A 7,510-nucleotide genomic window follows, 5' to 3' on the forward strand; every position below is an offset into this window, starting at 1 on the left:
GGCGAGGTTTTTTTCTTTCATTATGGAACTCGTTTAAACTTTTTTGAGGGACATTTAATTTATTTTTAGATATGAAGGAATTTCCTAAGTACAAGTTATACACGTCCATGTTTGATATTTTGATGTGGACCTACGTGTATATACACAGATTGACTAGCTGGAAAATAATCCTATATGACCGGGTCGTATGGACTCAAGCTGGAGACCTGCTTCTCTGCATGACACGTGCTGAATTGAATCTCAAAGCATCTCAGCGTTATCCTTCACCGAAAATAATCCTATACGACCGGGTCGTATGGACTCAAGTTGAAGACCGGCTTCTCTGTGTGACACGTGGTGAACCGAATCTCAAAGCATCTCAGCGTTCCCCACGTACCTCACGTACTGATGAACTGGTACACGAAAAAAAGCGGGTCTCCAGCTTGGCCTCACGTACTGATGCATGGGTGCACGTATATTTGTTTTTTTAATCACATGCATGTTACGACCTACACTACTCACGTTCTGATCATGTATGGATTTAAGCTAACCTGCACACGACTCCGTGCAGTTGGCATCTCCGTGGACGTCGCCGCTGGGTCGTACCGTCGTACGATACACACGAATACCCATACACCTGCATTTGTACCTCCCCTAATACCCGCTCGGCCGGCAAATATGCATACATATCCAAATACTTGTGTGCATACAGCCGTCGACCTCCAAGAGATAAACACCGAGAGGAGTCACGTCTCCTTTTCCTTACTGAAGAGGGACAAATGTTGATTTTTTGCATAGAAAATTATCCAAGAGACGGATCATGATTTTTTTTAAGGTGGAGCGAAGTCTCACTAAGATTATTTTTATGCGAATCAAAGGAGTCAATAAACAAACAATGCACACTAAAAACGACTAACCAAATACCAACATGTTTCAATAGGAAAACAACCTAAAACATACTGATAGTGCAGCTTTTAATGGCGTCTAGAAGACCCGGGCAATGTCAATGCACTACCCTCCTTCTAAGAATCTTCCTTAATTTTACGAACATCAATACTTTTGAAGATCTCTCGCTCAATGTAACACACCATCAAGTCATTAAACCAGGCATCAGACATCTTGCTGCACAACTCAGTGTCGATGATTTTCATTGATGAGAAGGCTCTTTCAACTGTTGCCATCGCTACCGGTAGTAGCAATGCCAACTCAATGAGATGATAAACGGCAGGAAACATAACATTCCTTTGAAGTTCAACCATCCTTTTAGCTAGGCTTGCAATATCATGACAAGCTCTAAAGTCTTCAATTCTTCTCATATGGATAATGAATAGCTCAAGGTTATCAACTATATGTTCACGTTCATAATCTGCGAAATCCTCGTGATAAATCTATGTGAGTCTAGCAAGCTTATTCACATTGTATCTACAAAAGGGGTTTCTTGGGTCAAGACAAGAGAAGTTTTTGAGCAGCTCCGAAGATACTCCCTCCGTCCTTTGAAGCGTGTACTCCCAACTTTGTTGAAAAGTAAAAAAAAAATTATGTTTAACCATATTTATACAATAATACATGAACATTTATACCATCAAATTAGTAGCATTAGATTCATCATAAAATATATTTTCATCGTATACCTAGTTAGTTTCACAAACATTGATATATTGTTGCGCAAACTCGGTCAAACTTTGAGATAGTTTGACCTTCCAACAAAGTTGGAAGTACACTCTTTAAAGGACGGAGGAAGTACCTCATTAAAACGATGATAAAACTCTATGGTGATGGAGTCTATGGCAGCATAGAAGGTGTCTACACGGAAGAAATGATCAGATGTGACATTGTTCTGTCCACCTTTTCTTGATTTTCCCCACTTTGTAAAGATGTCATCCATATTTGGTATTGGAATGTCGGCTTTGGTGCAAAAGACTTTGACATCTTCCAAGAGTGGCTCCCAACCATCGTTTCTCCAATTAATCAAATGTGTTCTCACATCCGTAACCAATGACATTGCCTGAAATGAGACAATTACAATTTTAGATGCATGTATGTTTACATAATTAAAATAAGAGTAAAATGCATCAGTGGTCATTGTACTTGTGTCGAAAACTCACTTCGGTCACTGTACATAAAAATACGGTTCATACGGTCATTGAATACGACTTGAGATGATTATACGGTCAGTGGTCACTGTATAGCTTTGTATTTTGCCTACTTTGACCACTCAAACTACCTTTATGGCACAAAATGCAGTCAACAATCTGTCTCTACCTTATGCTCAAAAAAAAAAAATCTCTCTACCTTTGTGGGTCCAACATGTCAGTAGGTAGAAATAAACAAAATAAATTAAAATGCACCGGATCAAACCTGAGAGATCTCAGGGTGGTAACCCGCACGCTCAAGCAACCTTAACCGAAACATTTTAGTGTTTGTTTTCATAGTAATGTTCTTTTATACAGAAGCACAGCATACAACAGCACGGGTGCACGCAGCAAACACGCATTGCAGCCATCTACACGCCCAAATCTCTCTGGTACCTCGCCATGCAACCCGTGGACTCCTGTGTCGCCAACGCGTCTGCCGTCTCTCAGGTCCGAGCCCTCGCACCATGTCTTCCACGTGCTCGCCGCGATCTCCGGGCGTTCAGCGTCTGGTTCACACGCAGCCTGCGGCAGCTTGGCGCGCCTGTGCAGCCTCTCACCATTCTCAACTTGCACGTACACACACAAGCAAGCACAAACAAAGCTAAGTACGCGTGCACAGCAAGCAGCAGCCGCCTGAAATGGCCAGAGGGATTGGACGGTGCCGGGGTGCAAGTCGTGCTGCCCGTCATCCGGTACTGGGTCTCATGAGCGCTCGCCGCGTCGCAATACCGATCGATGCCGGCGGATGTACAGGAGCTGCGACACGAGGCAACGCAACGCATGCCAACTCTCTGTTTGCATGAGATGGCCACATGAACGACAAGTGGAGATATCCACATTGGTCGCTCTCGTCATGCGCCCGCTCACACCACGGTAGCGCGGCTGCCGGAGCACCACCCGGTGGCCTCTGATGTGTCATGTATGCATGCTACAGTATGTGCTAGGCTGCTAGCTGTGTGCCTGCGTGCGTGTTGTGTGCGAGTGTATGCAACTGTGCATGCGTGTTGTGTGCGACTGTGTGCATGTGTGTTGTGTGCTCTTAATAATAAGGTCACCTTCTAATTATTTAGCGCAACGAGCGGCTGGTTTAATCAGCTAGCTCTTTCTCGCGGTAGCGACAAGACCCTAGTTTAAATCCTCGCTGTCACATAGTTTTTCCTAAAAAGAATTATTATTCAACTCACTGACCGCAGGTGTGACCCTCATAAAAAGGTACAGAGGATAGGCAGTCTGACTGGTCAAAGTATGCAAAATACAAAGCTATACAGTGAGCCAATAATCGTATAATCACCTCAAGTCATATTTAATGACTGTATTGATCATACTCTTATGTACAGTGATCAAAATGAGTTTTAGACACAAATACAGTGACTGCCGATGCATTTTACTCTTAAAAAAATATGGTTACAATCGGTGTTATATCCAAAGTTTGAGAAGTTTTTACGTTATTATGTCACTTTAAGATTGCTTTCTAATTAAGCTTCTAACCAACCAATCCACGCAACTAGCTCCAACTCTTGTTGCTTTGCCAATTCAGTTTATCTCCATGTCAATGCCTCAAAAAGGAATGAGGTTGGGCCCGTGGTGCGTGTCACTAATCGAAAAAATCATCGTTACTGAGTACATTTCCATTTGCCAAGTACTGTATCACGGCATCACGGAAAAAGCAATGTAAGCCGAGTGTGGCACTCGGTAAACATTAGGACATGGCACATGGGAAGCTCAGTCGAGCCCAACCCATTACATACTCAACAAACACAAAAGAACTCGGCTTATGCACTGTATGCCGAGAGCCCAGTGGAAGGCACCCGGCAAATAGGAGCCACGTGGCACAACTGTTTGCACCTAAAGGCCCTGTGACGGTGAGCAACTTTTGCCAAGAACCTCGATGAAACGTACCCGACAATCTATGAGGTATTTAAACCTGACGAACCCTAGCGGCCGCTCTCATTGCATTCTCAATCAGGGACAGGTCGCCGCTCGTCCTCGTGTGGTTCCATCGCCGCCGCCAAGCCTCGCCTCTGCCACCAGGCCTATACGTACCCGCCGGTAGCCGCCGTGTGAGCCAACCAGTCGGATCCGATGTCGCCCGAGGCCCCTCGCACAGTCCTCCCTACACGGCTCTGGCCCCAAGTTCGCCGCCGCTGGCCGCCACCACAACTCATTGTCGACACATTTTTCTGCCGACCGACCACCTGGACGCCAACAACCCTACGATGAGCTAGCTATAGGGTGGCTTCCCCTGTCTTTTCCTTTTTCTTTTATGCTATTTATGCCAATATTTTCTACATTTGGAAAATCCATATATACATATGCCATGACATGATGATATGGATAATATATATGCATCTATGGATTGTATGAAAAGTTTGGATGTTCCCGACAAAAAAGAATAGATTTTGGTGGATATATAGATTATATATGGATGTTTACGGATATATGTTTTTATTTTTTGCATGTAAATGAATGCAATGCATGTATAGTTTGAGAGAATATGTATGAAATTTTATATATACATCTATGGATTGAATGCAATGCATGTATGTTTATGAATACGATTGTTATATTTTGTTAATGTGTGGATAGATATGCGTAAAGTATTTGAAAATGCTTTATTTTTTGGTGATCAGTGATTAATGACATGTTTGTATTATTTGTGAATTTTTTAAATGTTGCAATTGTAAATATCCTATGGTTAATTAATTAAACATTTTCTAACCGGATATGGTGTGCCAAGTATGCATGCATGTGACAATATTTCTTATAAATGCTAGTTGTGTTTTATTCATAATATATAGTACATGTGCTTTATAGTGGTGACAAATATGCATGTCAAACAGGATATGACGGTGTGCCAAGTATGCATGTCAAACAGGATATGACGGTGTGCCAAGTATGCATGTAAGAGGGCGCAGAAACTTTTCAAGTGGATCATCATTCAATATCGATCTGCTCATTGAGGGCTTCCAAAATTCAATGGTAACAATCTCTCTCTCTCTCTCTCTCTCCCTATAAATATATATTATTTTCCATAAAATCCTAACCTTTTATGTTATTATTTTAGTGGTTTTACAATGCATCTTATGTGTGTTTATTTTGTGTTTATTGCAAGGATTATCTCATGCAATGGTAGGCTAGAGTTCAATGAATTAATGGAAGAGAGTGTGCCTTCTGTGTCGTGGGGTCACTTACTGTTGAATATATGAGCAAATTACTACGAGATTTAATCCGAATAAACAGAAGATAAATCATGACAGCACTAGCAGAGATTAAACTAATCATGCGAACTAGCATAGTAGATGAACAGATCACATCTAGGGCACATACTAGAAACATGAATTCTACCACGATCTCGAACAAAAAGGATACAATCACATATGTACGGTGCAACGGGAGCGGCACCGCCGGCGTTGATGTTGTTGCCCATGTCGTTGAGGATGAGGTTGCCGAGGCCGGGGAAGAAGTCGCCGTTGGCGAAGTCGTCGCTGCCAGTAGTCGCGCGAGTGCGCTCCCCAAAAACCTGATCGCCCCACTCCCATACAGGATCACGAGAGACGGGGTTCCGTAGGCCTACTGTCCCTTCTCGCGGTGCACGCCGGAAGGAGGAATGGAGAAGACTTGCATGGCGGCGCAATGATCTGGAACGGTGGTGCCAAACCATACAAAGCGTCGACGGCTAGGGTAGACGCGTGCCTGACTATATAATGTGGGCCGGGTAGGTCGTGGACGCGTCCATTAATTATTAATTGATGACATTAATTATTTCCGAGCAGCAAAAATATAGACAACGTGCATAGCTCTGTCCTCGGCTCATTCATGCGGCGCGGCGCGTCGTGACGAGGCGTGGCGAGCGAGGAGGAGAAGCGCACGTGTAGGTCTCCTCTTCTCATGCTCATGCAAGTGGTAGAAGAGCTCACCTTATAAATAGGTGCAACTCTCTCTATCAACTTTTGGGGTGAGACTAAACTTTGGTCTCACTCACACCACTCACATGTGTGCATGAATGGGTCAAGAGAATTTCAGAATTTTAGTTAGGCTTTGGGCCAAGCCCAGTAGCAAATTCCAACACTTACATCATTGAACTGCAGAAAGCACCGACAAGGACCCGTATGGGAGGCGAATGATGGGTTCAGCTCATTACACAGAACGGTCTAACCGGTGGAGAGATGATATGTTTTTCCTTGACAAGACCAGTTCCCACAATGCAGTTTGTCTATCTCACCGATTCGAACGATGATGACCCATTTCATTCTTACGTCTTCAACACAAGACTCAGGCTCGACGACTATAAGTCTGGCCGCCCTCCTTGACACACTACCGCCAAACAATATCTACATTGGGGTGTCATTTGTGACTCGCCTAATGGACACAAATCTTATCACCAAACACGTGATGGTATGTTCTCTTAAGTTATATCCATATTTGTTCTTCGTCCATGTGTGGCATCCCAGAGACTACCTAAGAAGATACTCCCTCCGTTCCTAAATATTTGTCTTTTTAGAGATTTCAACAATAACTACATATGAAGTCAAATGAGTGAATCTACACTCTAAAATATGTCTATATACATCAGTATATGATAGTCCATTTGAAATCTCTAAAAAGACAAATATTTAGGAATGGAGGGAGTAGTTACCAACATTCCTATGTCAGGTGAAGAAGGCATTGCTCTGGACGGCTCAAAAGAGATGAACATGAGGACGGCAGGAGGTCGGAGAAGATGATGTTGGCCATTCATCTTGCATCGGAGGGCTCAAAACAGATCGACTGACAAACGTTTTTTCTTTTCAGTCGACACTTACACCTAGCCACGTCCTTGCCAATTAAATGAGCGGGAGGGGCACCGCACCCGCAGAAAGGGATTCAACAGAAAATTAGTTACGTACTACGCTCTGACTTACGAAGGCTCCACTACGTACTAGAGTAGATGATACTCTTTCTGTTCCTAAATATAAGTCTTTTAAAGATTTACAGATATATCTAGATGCATTTTAGAGTATAAATTCACTCATTTTACTTTGTATGAAATCTCTTCAAAGACTTATATTTAAGAAGAGAGAGAATAAAAGGTAGGAGTATGTACGTACGCTGCATGCATGCATGCATGCATATCCATGTGCCGCGTGGAACCTACGTATGTACGAGAAGGACGCGATCGAGCACCAGCCAATGCAAAGTGGATCACCAACCGAATAACAAATGCCGACGACGTGGATCAAATCGTTGATCGATGCGTGCAGTGGACTCTGGAATCAACCGAGTTTTAATTCGCCATCTGAAATTTCGGCGCGCCAAACGCAAATTGGTCTGTCTCTAATTGCGTTGATCATCGATGACCGATCAATGCAGATGCCTATATAAGCCAGCCATGCGTGGCCTGTTCCATCCATCGATCC

Source organism: Triticum dicoccoides, chromosome 2B, assembly GCF_002162155.2.
Source record: "Triticum dicoccoides isolate Atlit2015 ecotype Zavitan chromosome 2B, WEW_v2.0, whole genome shotgun sequence".
Taxonomy (NCBI): Eukaryota; Viridiplantae; Streptophyta; class Magnoliopsida; order Poales; family Poaceae; genus Triticum; species Triticum dicoccoides.